General features: G+C 36.3%; 1 long non-coding RNA gene across 1 annotated transcript; it reads left to right on the forward strand.

Moving 5' to 3' along the window:
* Positions 1 to 5609: 5609 nt before the first annotated feature.
* LOC107587485 (uncharacterized) lies at positions 5610 to 6520 on the forward strand. Its single transcript, XR_001609482.1, has 3 exons — positions 5610 to 5794; positions 6181 to 6245; positions 6334 to 6520. It is a non-coding gene; the product is annotated as an uncharacterized lncRNA (long non-coding RNA).
* The last annotated feature ends 8379 nt before the right edge of the window (positions 6521 to 14899 follow it).

Genomic DNA, 14899 nt, shown 5'->3' on the forward strand with positions numbered 1-14899 from the left:
ATTGGTCTGCATGGCAGAGTTCCAAGACGAAAACCGCTGCTGAGCAAAAAGAACATAAAGGCTCGTCTCAGTTTTGCCAGAAAACATCTTGATGATCCCCCAGACTTTTGGGAAAATACTCTGTGGACTGATGAGACAAAAGTTGAACTTTTTGGAAGGTGTGTGTCCCATTACGTCTGGCGTAAAAGTAACACTGCATTTCAGAAAAAGAACATCATACCAACAGTAAAATATGGTGGTGGTAGTGTGATGGTCTGGGGCTGTTTTGCTGCTTCAGGACCTGGAAGACTTGCTGTGATAAATGGAACCATGAATTCTGCTGTTTACCAAAAAATCCTGAAGGAGAATGTCCGGCCATCTGTTCGTGACCTCAAGCTGAAGCGAACTTGGGTTCTGCAGCAGGACAATGATCCAAAACACACCAGCAAGTCCACCTCTGAATGGCTGAAGAAAAACAAAATGAAGACTTTGGAGTGGCCTAGTCAAAGTCCTGACCTGAATCCTATTGAGATGCTGTGGCATGACCTTAAAAAGGCGGTTCATGCTCGAAAACCCCCCAATGTGGCTGAATTACAACAATTGGACCAAAGTTCCTCCACAGCACTGTAACCGACTCATTGCAAGTTATCGCAAACGCTTGATTGCAGTTGTTGCTGCTAAGGGTGGCCCAACCAATTATTAGGTTTAGGGGGCAAATACTTTTTCACACAGGGCCATGTAGTTTTGGATTTTGTTTCCCCTTAATAATAAAAACCTTCATTTAAAAACTGCATGTTGTGTTCACTTGTGTTATCTTTGACTGATATTTAAATTTGTTTGATGATCTGAAACATTAAAGTGTAACAAACATGCACAAAAATAAGAAATCAGGAAGGGGGCCAACACTTTTTCACACCACTGTATATATATATACAAGGAAGTCCTATTTGGGGGGAAACATGTAATAGCAGACTTAATTGTTCACAAAACAATTGCCAATGAATTAATCAGCTGTTAATAGTTTAATCAGCACGTTTAGCAGACAAGGAAAAATATAAATCTAGTGCACTGTTTTCAAATTAGGCTAGATAATAAAACAGGCCTATACTGTGGTAGTAGGCTATTTATATAGGCTAATACTATGCAGGTCAAACATTACTACTACCATTTCAGCCATATAATTCAAGCATAACAGCCTGTTTATAACATTAATGTACAGCACAGCACAAATAAATGGCAACTGTATTATTTCAAGAAACCTGTAGAAAGTACCTAAAAGGAACAAAAGTGTACCTTAAAGAAACCTGTAGATTTCAAGAAACTGAAACAAGTAGACTTGGACTACAATAAAATTATTTAAAAATGTGAAACCTTTAAAAGTTTCCTTTTTCACTTTCAGTTGCCGATACAAATTCAGCGGTTAGGTTTCTTTGTGCGTCAGACAGAAACATGGAAAATATGTGACGCCACATATGTATGCCACTCAAAACACTGACCCAATTTCACCCTTGGTCTCCCTCCATCTCCAAACCAACGTACAGCCTCCTATTTATACATCAAAACACTTTGAGGTAGAATGTTGTATTAGTTTTGCCTTACAACTGTTATTCTTTTGTATTATACAGTAATTAGCTAAATTAAATTAAACTAAACAAGAAACAACATAAAATAAAAAACCAACAACAACAACAACAACATTGTTTTCAATACAAACATTGAAATATTTTTTAAACATGAATCGTGCTATTTTGTGTGTTGTGTAAGTGTGTGCGAGCAAATTAAAATGAAAAAGAATTTATTTAAATACTTAAATTAGCTTCGATTAAACTAAAGTTTAAGCTGTGCATAAGTCAAACTGTGGAAAATAGCATTGACAGTTACATACGCATCACCTACAAGCACCACCAAACATTCAGCTGTGGCCAGCATGAAGTTTTCTATCACTGTACTCAGTAAGTGTTTTCTCCTCACATTTCTCATTTAAATATGTATATTTCATTTGTAGTGTATATATTGTTTTCTAAGTAACTGTAGATGTGCATTTTTCTCTGAGTAACCCATCATTTCTGTTTCAATGTAGTTGCACTGAGTTGCATTTATTGGAAAGTCTCTGGAACACTGGTGGAGGTGGTGGTCAGGCCTGGAGATAATGCAACTCTACACTGTGACTGTGAGATTGTCATAGGACAGGACTTTCATTGGGTCAAGATCTGCTCTTCACAAATCCGACCACCTCTGATCATCTCTGCATACAAGAGCCTATTACAACCCATTCCACGATTCACTCTGTTCTATGACGATACTTCAAGATCCTATGACTTAGTGATCGAGAACATCACTGAAGCAGATATTGGTCTCTACTATTGCTCAAGGGAAGAGGCCAGGAAGATTACAAAGAATGGAATAATCTTTGAGGAAGATATGTACCACACTGGTGATACTCTCATAAAGCTCACATACGGTAAGCTTGTTTCACACTGCAAACAATGTTGAATAAAGAGCACTGAATAATCTGCTGAAGCAAAACATAAATATACTAAAAGAAGACTTATAGTCCTAAAAACACTTGGTGTAAGAATTAGAGAAATGTAAAATGCTTATATACATTTGTTTACTTTATGATTACCTTTTTTTTTGCCAATAAGGTGGGTATTGCCATTTTCATCTCTAGCTAATTTAGCAATGCCATGCTGCTATTAAAATGTAACATACTGACAACCGACATACACTGTTAGGCATTTCTGTAATTTCTAGTTATTTACTGTATATCACCCAGTATAATACTGCAAATTCGCTTTACAGTAAGTAACTGTAATACCCTTTGCATCATGGGAATTTTCTGTGACGTCAAACCCCACATACAGTGACTTACTGTATTTTTAAAAATTGCTGTATACTACTGTATTTGCCGTAACAGCCTCTTTGGCGCCATTCTATTGAGGCTGCTTTATTTTCCTCATTTCTCACATTTGGATTGACAAGATTTGACTTACACCGTGTCTACAAACACCAACAGCTTGGGACTGATTACACAGGATGTTACATCGCTTGTAATGATGATTGGAAAATCCGTTTGTCCTTCGTGTCAGAAACAGTGCGAGCGCTTGGAGTAAATCTGTGCATCAGAAATATACCGGGGCATCACTTTACTGTATGCATAACAACATTGTTTTCAATACAAACATTGAAATATTTTTTAAACATGAATCGTGCTATTTTGTGTGTTGTGTAAGTGTGTGCGAGCAAATTAAAATGAAAAAGAATTTATTTAAATACTTAAATTAGCTTCGATTAAACTAAAGTTTAAGCTGTGCATAAGTCAAACTGTGGAAAATAGCATTGACAGTTACATACGCATCACCTACAAGCACCACCAAACATTCAGCTGTGGCCAGCATGAAGTTTTCTATCACTGTACTCAGTAAGTGTTTTCTCCTCACATTTCTCATTTAAATATGTATATTTCATTTGTAGTGTATATATTGTTTTCTAAGTAACTGTAGATGTGCATTTTTCTCTGAGTAACCCATCATTTCTGTTTCAATGTAGTTGCACTGAGTTGCATTTATTGGAAAGTCTCTGGAACACTGGTGGAGGTGGTGGTCAGGCCTGGAGATAATGCAACTCTACACTGTGACTGTGAGATTGTCATAGGACAGGACTTTCATTGGGTCAAGATCTGCTCTTCACAAATCCGACCACCTCTGATCATCTCTGCATACAAGAGCCTATTACAACCCATTCCACGATTCACTCTGTTCTATGACGATACTTCAAGATCCTATGACTTAGTGATCGAGAACATCACTGAAGCAGATATTGGTCTCTACTATTGCTCAAGGGAAGAGGCCAGGAAGATTACAAAGAATGGAATAATCTTTGAGGAAGATATGTACCACACTGGTGATACTCTCATAAAGCTCACATACGGTAAGCTTGTTTCACACTGCAAACAATGTTGAATAAAGAGCACTGAATAATCTGCTGAAGCAAAACATAAATATACTAAAAGAAGACTTATAGTCCTAAAAACACTTGGTGTAAGAATTAGAGAAATGTAAAATGCTTATATACATTTGTTTACTTTATGATTACCTTTTTTTTTGCCAATAAGGTGGGTATTGCCATTTTCATCTCTAGCTAATTTAGCAATGCCATGCTGCTATTAAAATGTAACATACTGACAACCGACATACACTGTTAGGCATTTCTGTAATTTCTAGTTATTTACTGTATATCACCCAGTATAATACTGCAAATTCGCTTTACAGTAAGTAACTGTAATACCCTTTGCATCATGGGAATTTTCTGTGACGTCAAACCCCACATACAGTGACTTACTGTATTTTTAAAAATTGCTGTATACTACTGTATTTGCCGTAACAGCCTCTTTGGCGCCATTCTATTGAGGCTGCTTTATTTTCCTCATTTCTCACATTTGGATTGACAAGATTTGACTTACACCGTGTCTACAAACACCAACAGCTTGGGACTGATTACACAGGATGTTACATCGCTTGTAATGATGATTGGAAAATCCGTTTGTCCTTCGTGTCAGAAACAGTGCGAGCGCTTGGAGTAAATCTGTGCATCAGAAATATACCGGGGCATCACTTTACTGTATGCATCCACTGTAGATAGTATAATGGGTTCTATATTGTCTTTTGTCGAGTAGAGTCACGCCGCGCCGCGCCACTCGCGTCCGAGGAAGACACGGAACCAGCGAGGCAGCGCCGCAGGTTTTCCCCGGGTATGGGAAGCCAAACAACCCAAATGTGGGACGAAACGGCGCGGTATTCAAGTGTTCGGCGCGACCGACTCGACAGCGCAGAGAGGACGTGTTTACTAGCGCCACCGAGCTGACGGCGCGGCGCGGATCAGTTACAAAAGCGCAGCGCGAACATTACTCTTCTTCTTCTTCATGTTTTAAGGCAGGTGGAATCCAACGTTAAGGTGCATTACCGCCACCTACTGTGCGAACATTACTCTCCGCAGAAGTTCGTGTTTTTTTCCTGCACATAACATAATGAGTTATTACATTTCTTTTGCTTATTATCTTTCATATTACTACATGTAAACAGTAGTGTTAGCTACTTTGAAGCACGTATAGCCTATATTTAGTAGTCACGTTCACAGCAGAAACTTCCATTATCCTCTTAGAATTCAAATATTTTATGGTTTCGTTCATCAAGGCATATTTAAGTAAATTTTACATTTAAGGATATTTGTGTAACTGTAGCATATGATTATGCTTGAAAAAAAAGAGTAAAATGTAAAAACAAAAATTTTCCCTTATGGAAATACGGAAACTAACAATGGTTTTACTATAGTAAAAGTGCAGTAACCTTGATTGTCATTTTTTTTAACCCACAACTACAAATGTATGGTTAAGGTTAGTGTCATAAAATCATGGTTAATTTGAATGTGTTTTCCTGCGGAGAGTAATGTTCGCACAGTAGGTGGCGGTAATGCACCTTAACGTTGGATTCCACCTGCCTTAAAACATGAAGAAGAAGAAGAGTAATGTTCGCGCTGTGCTGTTGTAACTGATCCGCGCCGCGCTGTCAGCTCGGTGGCGCTAGTAAACACGTCCTCTCTGCGCTGTCGAGTCGGTCGCGCCGCTCGGTCCATTGAGCCGCGCCTATGACAGGTCAAACACTCGAAGCGCGAACACTTGAATACCGCACCGTTTCGTCCCACATTTGGGTTGTTTCGCTTCCCATACCCGGGGATGAACCCGCGAGACTGGAAGAGTTCCGGAGAACATCTGTGCTGTGTTGATGCACCTTACGAGAGAATAAGACCAGTAAGCAAGGTAAAAAATATATGTACGTTTGTGTCAACATTTTTGCACACCAGTTTAACCTAGTAACACTTACCCGTCAACATAGCGGTAACAAATTTTACTATGGTAAACTGCGCTGTCATTTCAAATGACTTTTGTCAGCTTATTGAATTACCGAATTAAAATTACTTTTAAAGAGCAATGCTTGTCTTGTATCAACATAGTAACTAATGTGAAATTTTGTTCAGGTGTTAGTAGTTAATTTTGGCCAGTAGCCTATTGAGAAAATAAAATCGTATGTTAGCTAAGTTAAACAAGTTTTATGGCTAGCTGCCTTTCTAGTTTTAGAATTTGTTTGTTATAGATTTGAATGGAATTTAAGATTTACTGCATTTTTTTGTATTTGTGTTTTAAAGGCAACTACAATGAAGCATAAAGAAAGACATGAGCAGGCCAGCCACCCTGAGACTTATAATTCATGGTAAGAGAACAACTATGGTTTTGAGAGGTTTGTGTATTTTGTATGGGGTTTACCTTTTAAAAGTGTGCCATTTCTACTTGTTTTTCAGAGAAGACATTTCTGTCACTAACAATGTGGATGGTGAGCAAAGTTGGTGGCCATGTTTTGGAGCAGCACCTGGGTTTTGCAGATGGCTATGTATTCTTTGGCTGCTTATCTTTTTTCCCCATTATTTTTCTGTTGCCTAAAGATTCTTTGTTAGGATAAATCCTGATGATACAACATAATGCACTGCAAAATGTCCTAAGACAGGATAAACGAAGATGCACTGTTCTAGCATTGGAAGACTGTATTTATAAGTGTTATACATGCAATGTTTTAAATAAAGAATTTGATATTTTGTAATTATTGTGTCTGTTTTAATTTAATGCCAGTAGTACCTATGTAAGGTAAAAATAAAATTAATTCTATATAAAAATGATAAAATCTAATGAAATATATTAAAATGAAATAATTACAGTAGTATACCGATGAATTAAATTTTTTATAGTAATTTACTGTAAAAAGTGCAGTTTGCAACTTTAAACCAAATACAGTTTGCTACTGTAAATCTTAATTACAGTAACTTACTGGCAACAGTGTTGCCAGTTAGTTACTGTAAAAACCCTTTGAAATGTCTAACAGTGTAATAACACATGTGGTAAAGAGAAAGACGCATGATGTATCGAAGTTCATCACAACTAACTATCACAACATGGTCTGGGGCTGCATGAGTGCTGCCGGCACTGGGGAGCTACAGTTCATTGAGGGAACCATGAATGCCAACATGTACCGTGACAAACTGAAGCAGAGCATGATCCCCTCCCTTCAGAGACTGTATGGCTGCAATATAACAAAGAGTGAAAAATTTAAGGGGGTCTGAATACTTTCCGTACCCACTGTATATATATATATATATATATAGAAGGCACACACAGTTAGGCACACACATATAAATTACATACACATACTAATCGTTTAAGAAGACTTGTTTGAACAATTGATGTGTATCCTGAAGAAGAATGTCAATTAACGGTTTTTCACTGTAAATTATAAGATGACTTGCTTTTTATTATTTCCATAAATGGTAACAGTATTCTACTGTAAAATTACATGAAATGTCCCATTAGATTTATTACAGTTTTTCACTGTATATATAAAGGGAACTTACCATTAACCAATTAACAGGTTTTTACTGTAGCATTTTTGCAGTCTTTTACAGTTAAAATTACAATAACATTTATACATTTATTTTAAATTAATTTTGTACAAAAGACTTTCAAAAAGTGTTATTTTTTTCATGCATGTTCCACATGCATTAAAGAATAGTTGTGATACAAGTTGAGTATTTTATTCAAGCAACATTGAGATCATTGAGCACTGAGACTAAAGCTAATGTTTAAAAGAACAAAATATTATAAAATATAATTAATTCTATATATCTAATGTAAATACCTATATTTTACAGATATATTATAAATATTCACATAAACAAGCAGGTGTAGTTACACCTACAAAGAGCCACATGGTGTATGTCCCCTGAACTGTTTTTTAGAAGAAGAATTCATTACACTCTCAGAAAAATGTTCAAAAGTTGTCACTGGTACCTTTCAAAAGGTACGCCTTATACCTGAAGTGTGCATATTGGTACTTAAGTGTACATATTTACCTAAAAGGAACAAAACCTTTTATAAAGATACCGCCCCAGTGACAGCTTTTGTACCATTTTGAAAGTGTAGGATGGGGGAACCAACATAAATAGATTGCTTTCAAATAAATGTAGCCCATGTCCTTTTTCAAATAGACTTTGCACAGGAAACAAAGTGCTGTTCTGAAATGGATTCAAAAGACATCAATACTTAAAGCTAAAAAGACAAATGGTGGTCAGGGATTCTGTGACAGCAAACCTTCCCTTCTGTTTGTAAAAAAAAATTGCAAGGATTTTTTAAAAATAAAGTACATGACCTATGGTTAAAAACAAACAATATACTGTATATATATACACACACACACACACACACACACATATATATGTTTTTTTTACTGATATGAAATATCTTGAGGATAATTGCATGATCTTATATGCAAAGGTAATTTCATTAAAATATTATCTGAAAGAACTGACACAATAAAGAAAATTTAATAAAAAATTTAATAAAACTGATAAAAAATAAAGAAATAAATAAATGATATATATATATATATATATATACAGGTGCATCTCAATAAATTAGAATGTCGTGGAAAAGTTCATTTATTTCAGTAATTCAACTCAAATTGTGAAATATATATATATATATATATATATATATATATATTTATATATAAACTTTGAGGAATGAATGTAAGTGTCAGTTATAAAAGGTTTTATCATGTGTAATGACACTCATCTCATTGACTTTCCATCCCAAAATACCACCAAACATTCAGTACATGAAGTCTTCTGAACTACTGTGGACATGGATCTTTTCTATAACGTACAGTAAATATAAAGACCCAATCATGTTATCCATATTAATCACATTAGTGAGATGATAAATGTAAATAGTGACCAGATAAATATTCTCTGTATGAGCTGAATCTCAAATAAACCAGAATTGTTTTCTAACTGCTCAACAATATGCATAAACTGCATTTAATTCCTGAATTCCTGAATACAGAACTAGGAACTGGCAATGTTGTGACATAAACCATTATACATGATAAGAATCAACTATTTAATGGGTTTAAAATGTATTTAGATCAGATATGATTTTATTTTACACAGATGCTATTCCACTGACTTTATGTATCTGAGCTGTGTCTCTTTAAATATCCAGCATTTACACTGTGTAAATAATATTGGAAAGCTCTGCACTAGTATGATAGCTTTTGAAATCTCCAATGTTGCCATTTCTAAACATATTAATTTGGTCACTACCTAATAATATATTTTTTGTAAACCTAATAATACCCAATGAACATTTATTTTCATTTCTTTTCTTTTCATTTTTTTCTTTTCTTTTTTCCCAGAATTGCCAAAATAATTGAAGGTTATGCTGTACCTTGTTCTTAACATGAATTGTTTAACAATGTGTCTAAATGCTAAAATACAAGATTGAACTGGAATATATATGACTAAAACAATAAACCAATGATTTATTATAGTCCTGCAGGTTAGTACCATCCACCAGCCACTAGATGGAAGCATGTGTCAACAAAAAAGTGAAATCGTCCTTGAGCTTTCTCAGGAAAACAAACTTGATGGCAGTAAATGGAATTATGCTAAATTGAAAAAAAGGAGAAATCACTGAAGAAAGGGTTAAATTAATTACACAAAAGCCTTGTCTAAATTTGAATGGTTTTGCATATTTTTTAATAATTAGTCAGTTTATGAAACTGCAGAAAGGACATTGCATATCTGGGGTGGAGGGATGAGACATGCTTGGGTTTGCATAACAAACCAATCCATCATCCTTTTTTCGTTTACACCTCCCCACCCTCTGCACACCCCAGAAACACTCTCCAGTCAGTCTCTCAAACTGCCACATGAAAGCAGATGACCGAAATAGGAGAGGATTGACGAAGAGGGAAGGAAAGAAATTAAAAGAGAGAATTGGAATAAGTGGAAGAAATAAAGAGACAGATAAAGGGAGGGGATGAGAGATGGAGAGTGCAGAGTGAAGGTTTTTTGATCTGTCGTGTCTCTCAGCAGGAGGGTGAGATGCTAAGAGACTTAACTGGGCTCGGCGGCCACTCCTGCGGCGTGTTTGCGGGGTGGAAGAAGAAGAAAAATGGTTTGACTTTCAGTTTTAGTCATTCCTTTTCAAACTTGTCCAATCGAGCCTTTAAAATTAACCAAGAGCCTTGTAATGAGATCGCAGGTCTAAAATAAGACAGATAAAGAAAAGAAACGAGAGGGAATGAGCGCTGCTGCTACTCACTCAAGAGGAAGAGGAGCTTGAGGAGACAGTTTATACGCACCTTCACAGATGCATCCACAGAGTGTTCCTCTCTCCACTGTCCATCAGAGAGAAAATACAAGCCATAATAACCGAGAGAGCATGTGGTTATGTTGTGCTGGATGGGAGGGAGAGAGAAAAGAGGGAGAGAGATGAATGAGTAGGTGTATTATGGAGCTTGAAACACATGGAGGCTTCCTCCAGTGGTGCGAGGGCCACATTCATCATCTCCAGCCCCAGTTGAGCGCACTGTTCCCTGGACACATACAGTGGCAGACAGCACTGCGGTTCAGTGGGAACCCGTGCTGGAAATGCCAGAGTATTTCAGTTCAAAATGCCCTCATAACCCTTTACAAGATAACTGACTACTGGAAGACAGACTAGAGAGAGGTGAAAAAGATGAAAGATAAAATTATCAACACAGTCGATCATTTATTATTTCACTTAAATCAGTTGTGCTGGGCATTTTCATTACATTGATTACAGATCAGAGATTTCTTTCTTCAAATGCTGCATAAACTCAGGAACATGACGCTGCAGTGTGGGCTGCATCTGTGAAACCAAAAAGAAGATAGAAATGTCCATCCCATTTAGAACTGATATGCTAATTTCTGTCTTTTTCAAACCATAGCAATCCTGGCTCACTCCTGGGCTTTGAAGGACAATCCACACTCTCTCCACCTGGCAGCCAACAGCATTACACAGTGCAGCTTTTCTTGGTACTTCTTGTTGATTGCACTCACAAACACAAACCTGCGTTTCTAGCCAAATTAGCTTTTCCAACAGGATTGAGGGGAGCTGGACATTATAGTTTTAATTACGCCAAATTAACATTCTATGTACAGAAAAGGACATGCATTATTCATTTTTCTTTCTTGTCGTGGCATGATCCATTTAACTTTATCATGATCTTGACATAAGTTGAGTTTTTGTGTTGAAATGTAAACTTATTTGGACCCTTTAAAAAACAACGACAAAAGGAATACTTGCTATTTTGAATGCAAAATTAAAATATACCATTTACGTGATTTTTTGTGTGTATTTCTGCAGGCATCTCTCAATGAATTTCACTGAAGAGTTATCAACTAATAGTGAGCTTAAAGCAACTGTATGTATTTTTTTTTACCTAAGAATATCAGGTGTTTGTAAACAGTGATGACCTGTTTTGTGGGCAGAACCTACCTGGTGGCAAAAAGTGACAGTTCTGCAGTAGCAGTCAGATGTGAGTGCCAAATATATTCACAACATAGATCATCCGGATGCCTTATCCAATTATTTTAATGCTTTGCCAGCAGAAAAGACAGAAAAGAAAAGAAAGTCATAAGTCGTCATTTTTTTCCTGCATTTCCTTTGTACGTATAAAGATTGTACGTATAAAAACACAGTTTTACCATGTTAAGATGCACACTCTGGCCATGTTTGAACATGTAATACTTTTAAAATCAGATTTACCTCTAGATTTATTCACATATGAATCCTTTCTTAAGTTTATTGCAGCATTGCTTTACTGATAGCTACTGTGCAGTAAATTAATTAATGTTACAGTTTAAATGAAGACTTTTCTACCTAAGAAAGAACGTTGAACTAAACAACCAAAAAGGACATACTTATGCATTATCCTTCATGAACAAATATAACATCTTTGCATATGAAATAAGCATTATACATTTGGAATTGAAATGCAATTATAATTACAGCTGCTGCGATTAACTAAATATATTGGTTTATCTTGTCCCATTGTATACTAAACAAAAATGACACTACTAGACTATCATGTCTTAAAGTAATATGAAGGAAAAAAATTGTGCTTGATTCACCTGGACGAGAGCTTTTATGTTGAGATAGCAAGAACATTAAAGGGGACCTATGCCCCTTTTTACAAGATGTAATATAAGTCTCAGGTGTCCTCAGAATGTGCCCATGAAATTTCAGCTTAAAATACCCCACAGATAATTTATTATACCATTTTGAAGATGCCCATTTTGAGTGGAAGCAAAAACACGCTGTTTTCGTGCATGCATTTTTAAATGCAAATGAGCTGCTGTTCCCTGCCCCCTTTTCTAGAATAGGGCTGTGTCTTTACAGCTCGTACCTTGGATACTCTGCCAAAACAAAATATCTGTTTGGTTTTGATTACTTTAAATAAAGAATTTGGAACTTATTTGCATGCGTTTTAAAGCCATATCAGTTTAAACTTCTGATATACGGTTTTCTGAGCGCAAACATCCAAAGCATGCTCGCAGAAACCAGCTGTCACACGGCATGTTAGCACTAAACTAAATTCTCTTTCATGCACTTAAACTGTCAAACACAAGGTTGTGTCAAAAACACACATAAGTAGGGCTGAGTATCGAGTTCGATACTTTTTAGGCACCGACCGAATTGCCTCCATACCATCGAGTATCGAAAAACGTCTTGTCGTTCTGTACCAAATTTCGCCCCCGTAGCTGTAAGGCTAAATTAACACTGGTGCGTTTTTGTTTTAAAATGAAAACGATCCTCGTCTTACTGGCGTTTCCACTGCGTTTCAAGCCGGCTTTCCACTATCTCCGACAAACGACAGACCGAAAGTCATTCATTTCCAATGGAGAGTAGCGCGGGAGCTGTGTAGAGTTTCAATCATATGAAGATGTCCGTTCATACTTCAAGACCGAAAGCGCGTGTTATATGACCATTCATGCACACTGTAGCATCATGCTACATAAGACCAGGGTTTAAATTGGGCCGGGCCGTCTGGGGCTGAGCCCCGGCACTGAACGTTATAGACTCCAGGGCTTGACATTAACTCTTTATTAACGCCAGACAAGTAACATGATTAAAACATCAGAAACCAAAAATAACTATGTAAACACCAAAACGCAATATTATTCTGATTTGATTACATTTAGAGTAAATGGCGAATAGTGGGTATCTAATGTATATAATGTATCTATTGACAGTAAAAGGTTGCGCTGCTGAGGCGAGGCTCCTGCAGCCTCTCCAGGAGAAATCAAAAGGCGCAACACGAAGAAACTCAGCATCCTGAGGTAAAAATTCAAAATGGAAAGTTTTTATATTTAAAATACAGTTAGTTAGGCAACATCACACAACGTTTTCACCATTACGACTGTTTAATAGTTCTATAAACAGTTCAATAAGCAAATACAATAATATTAGGTCACTTACATTTTAGGCAGAAACACAGCGCATCTCACAGCAAACAGCCGATTCATTGCTGATCGATTCCGTGTTTTGAACGAATCGGTTGAGTCAAAGTTTCATTAGCCCATGCATAAACATCTGATGAATCTGCCGTTTGAATAAATCGTTTGAATGAACGACTCAATGACTCACTCATTAAACGCTTCAACTACTGTTTTAATTTAGTTGAAATGTATAATTTCCACCATAATTTCTTGTTTGTATATTAAAAAATATTTAAAATAATCTCATAATTATTTAATGCAGTTGTATTTTTCAGTGTCAAGCTCGATACCATAGAGCCCCCCCCCCACACACATAACAAATCCCAATTTAACCCCTGCATAAGACAATAAATAAGATTTATATTTCGCTTTCACTCAAAACTCACTTTAAACCACCATCAAGTTTTTGTAATAGCTTCCGATTGCCGTGTGTGTTTTGGCCATGTATTGTTGATAAAATTATATATATTATAACCTCTGAGTCAGAGCAGCGATCATGGAACTAATAGAGAGCACAGGCAGACAGCGCTAGAAACTGCTAATGCTTATCAGTAAATCAATGGAAAATTAATAGAAATGACGATTCTGTCTGAGCTAGGCGTTTTAAAACAAACACGCACTAGTGTAAATGTAGCTAACAGATGTGTAAACTGAAGACTATTTGAGCTTTATTAAAACTATTTGCACTGATTTTTTGTTAGTTACAATTTGTTCCTTTGTGCAGTGGTTCAGGAGATGAGTCTTTGTGTCTGTATAAACATCAACAAGCTGAAAAATAAAACCAAAGTTTTTTTTTTAGATAATATAATCTTGTTCAAATAGATTTCATAAAATTGGTATCGGAAAAAGTTTTGTTCAGGAACCGGTATCGAAGTCAAGGTATCGATATCAAAAATTTTTGAACGATACACAGCCCTACACATAAGTTACATAAACACAGTTAGTTATGTCTGTGAAAGTAAACTACAGGGAAAGAAATTGCATGTGTATATTATATCTGTATGGCAGCAGCGTACTGCTGTCTATGCTGTTAATATGACCTAAACAATAAAATAAAAACAGAAAATCACTCATTGCTCTTGACTGAATAACTTCTGGAGCTTTAATAAGAAGACTTTTCTGACCTGAATGATGGTTATAAATGATCTACGGTGTGTTCCAAATGGGATATATTGCCCTCCGAAGGGCACTTCGGAGTGAAAACAATCATGGCCGCCATATTGAAGGGTCGTTCAAAAGTGCTCAAAACTGGCCACTTCAAAGGGACCTTCGGAATGAAGGATTTCAAAGGGTACAACTGATGGACTCTTCGGGCCTCCATGATCCTTTGCACAGGGAAGTTGTTTGGGGTCACAGAGTTCAACTTCACCTATAAATGTATGTATAGTATTTTTCTATACTACTGTGATATTTATACTAGTTAGATTTGGTATATTATTATGGTCAAAACGACATTGAACTTCAACAAAAATACTTTACAGATACCTTTATCAGTCCATTCAAAATTTTT

The sequence above is a fragment of the Sinocyclocheilus grahami genome, unplaced genomic scaffold, assembly GCF_001515645.1.
Source record: "Sinocyclocheilus grahami isolate Dianchi unplaced genomic scaffold, SAMN03320097.WGS_v1.1 scaffold92.1, whole genome shotgun sequence".
NCBI lineage: Eukaryota > Metazoa > Chordata > Actinopteri > Cypriniformes > Cyprinidae > Sinocyclocheilus > Sinocyclocheilus grahami.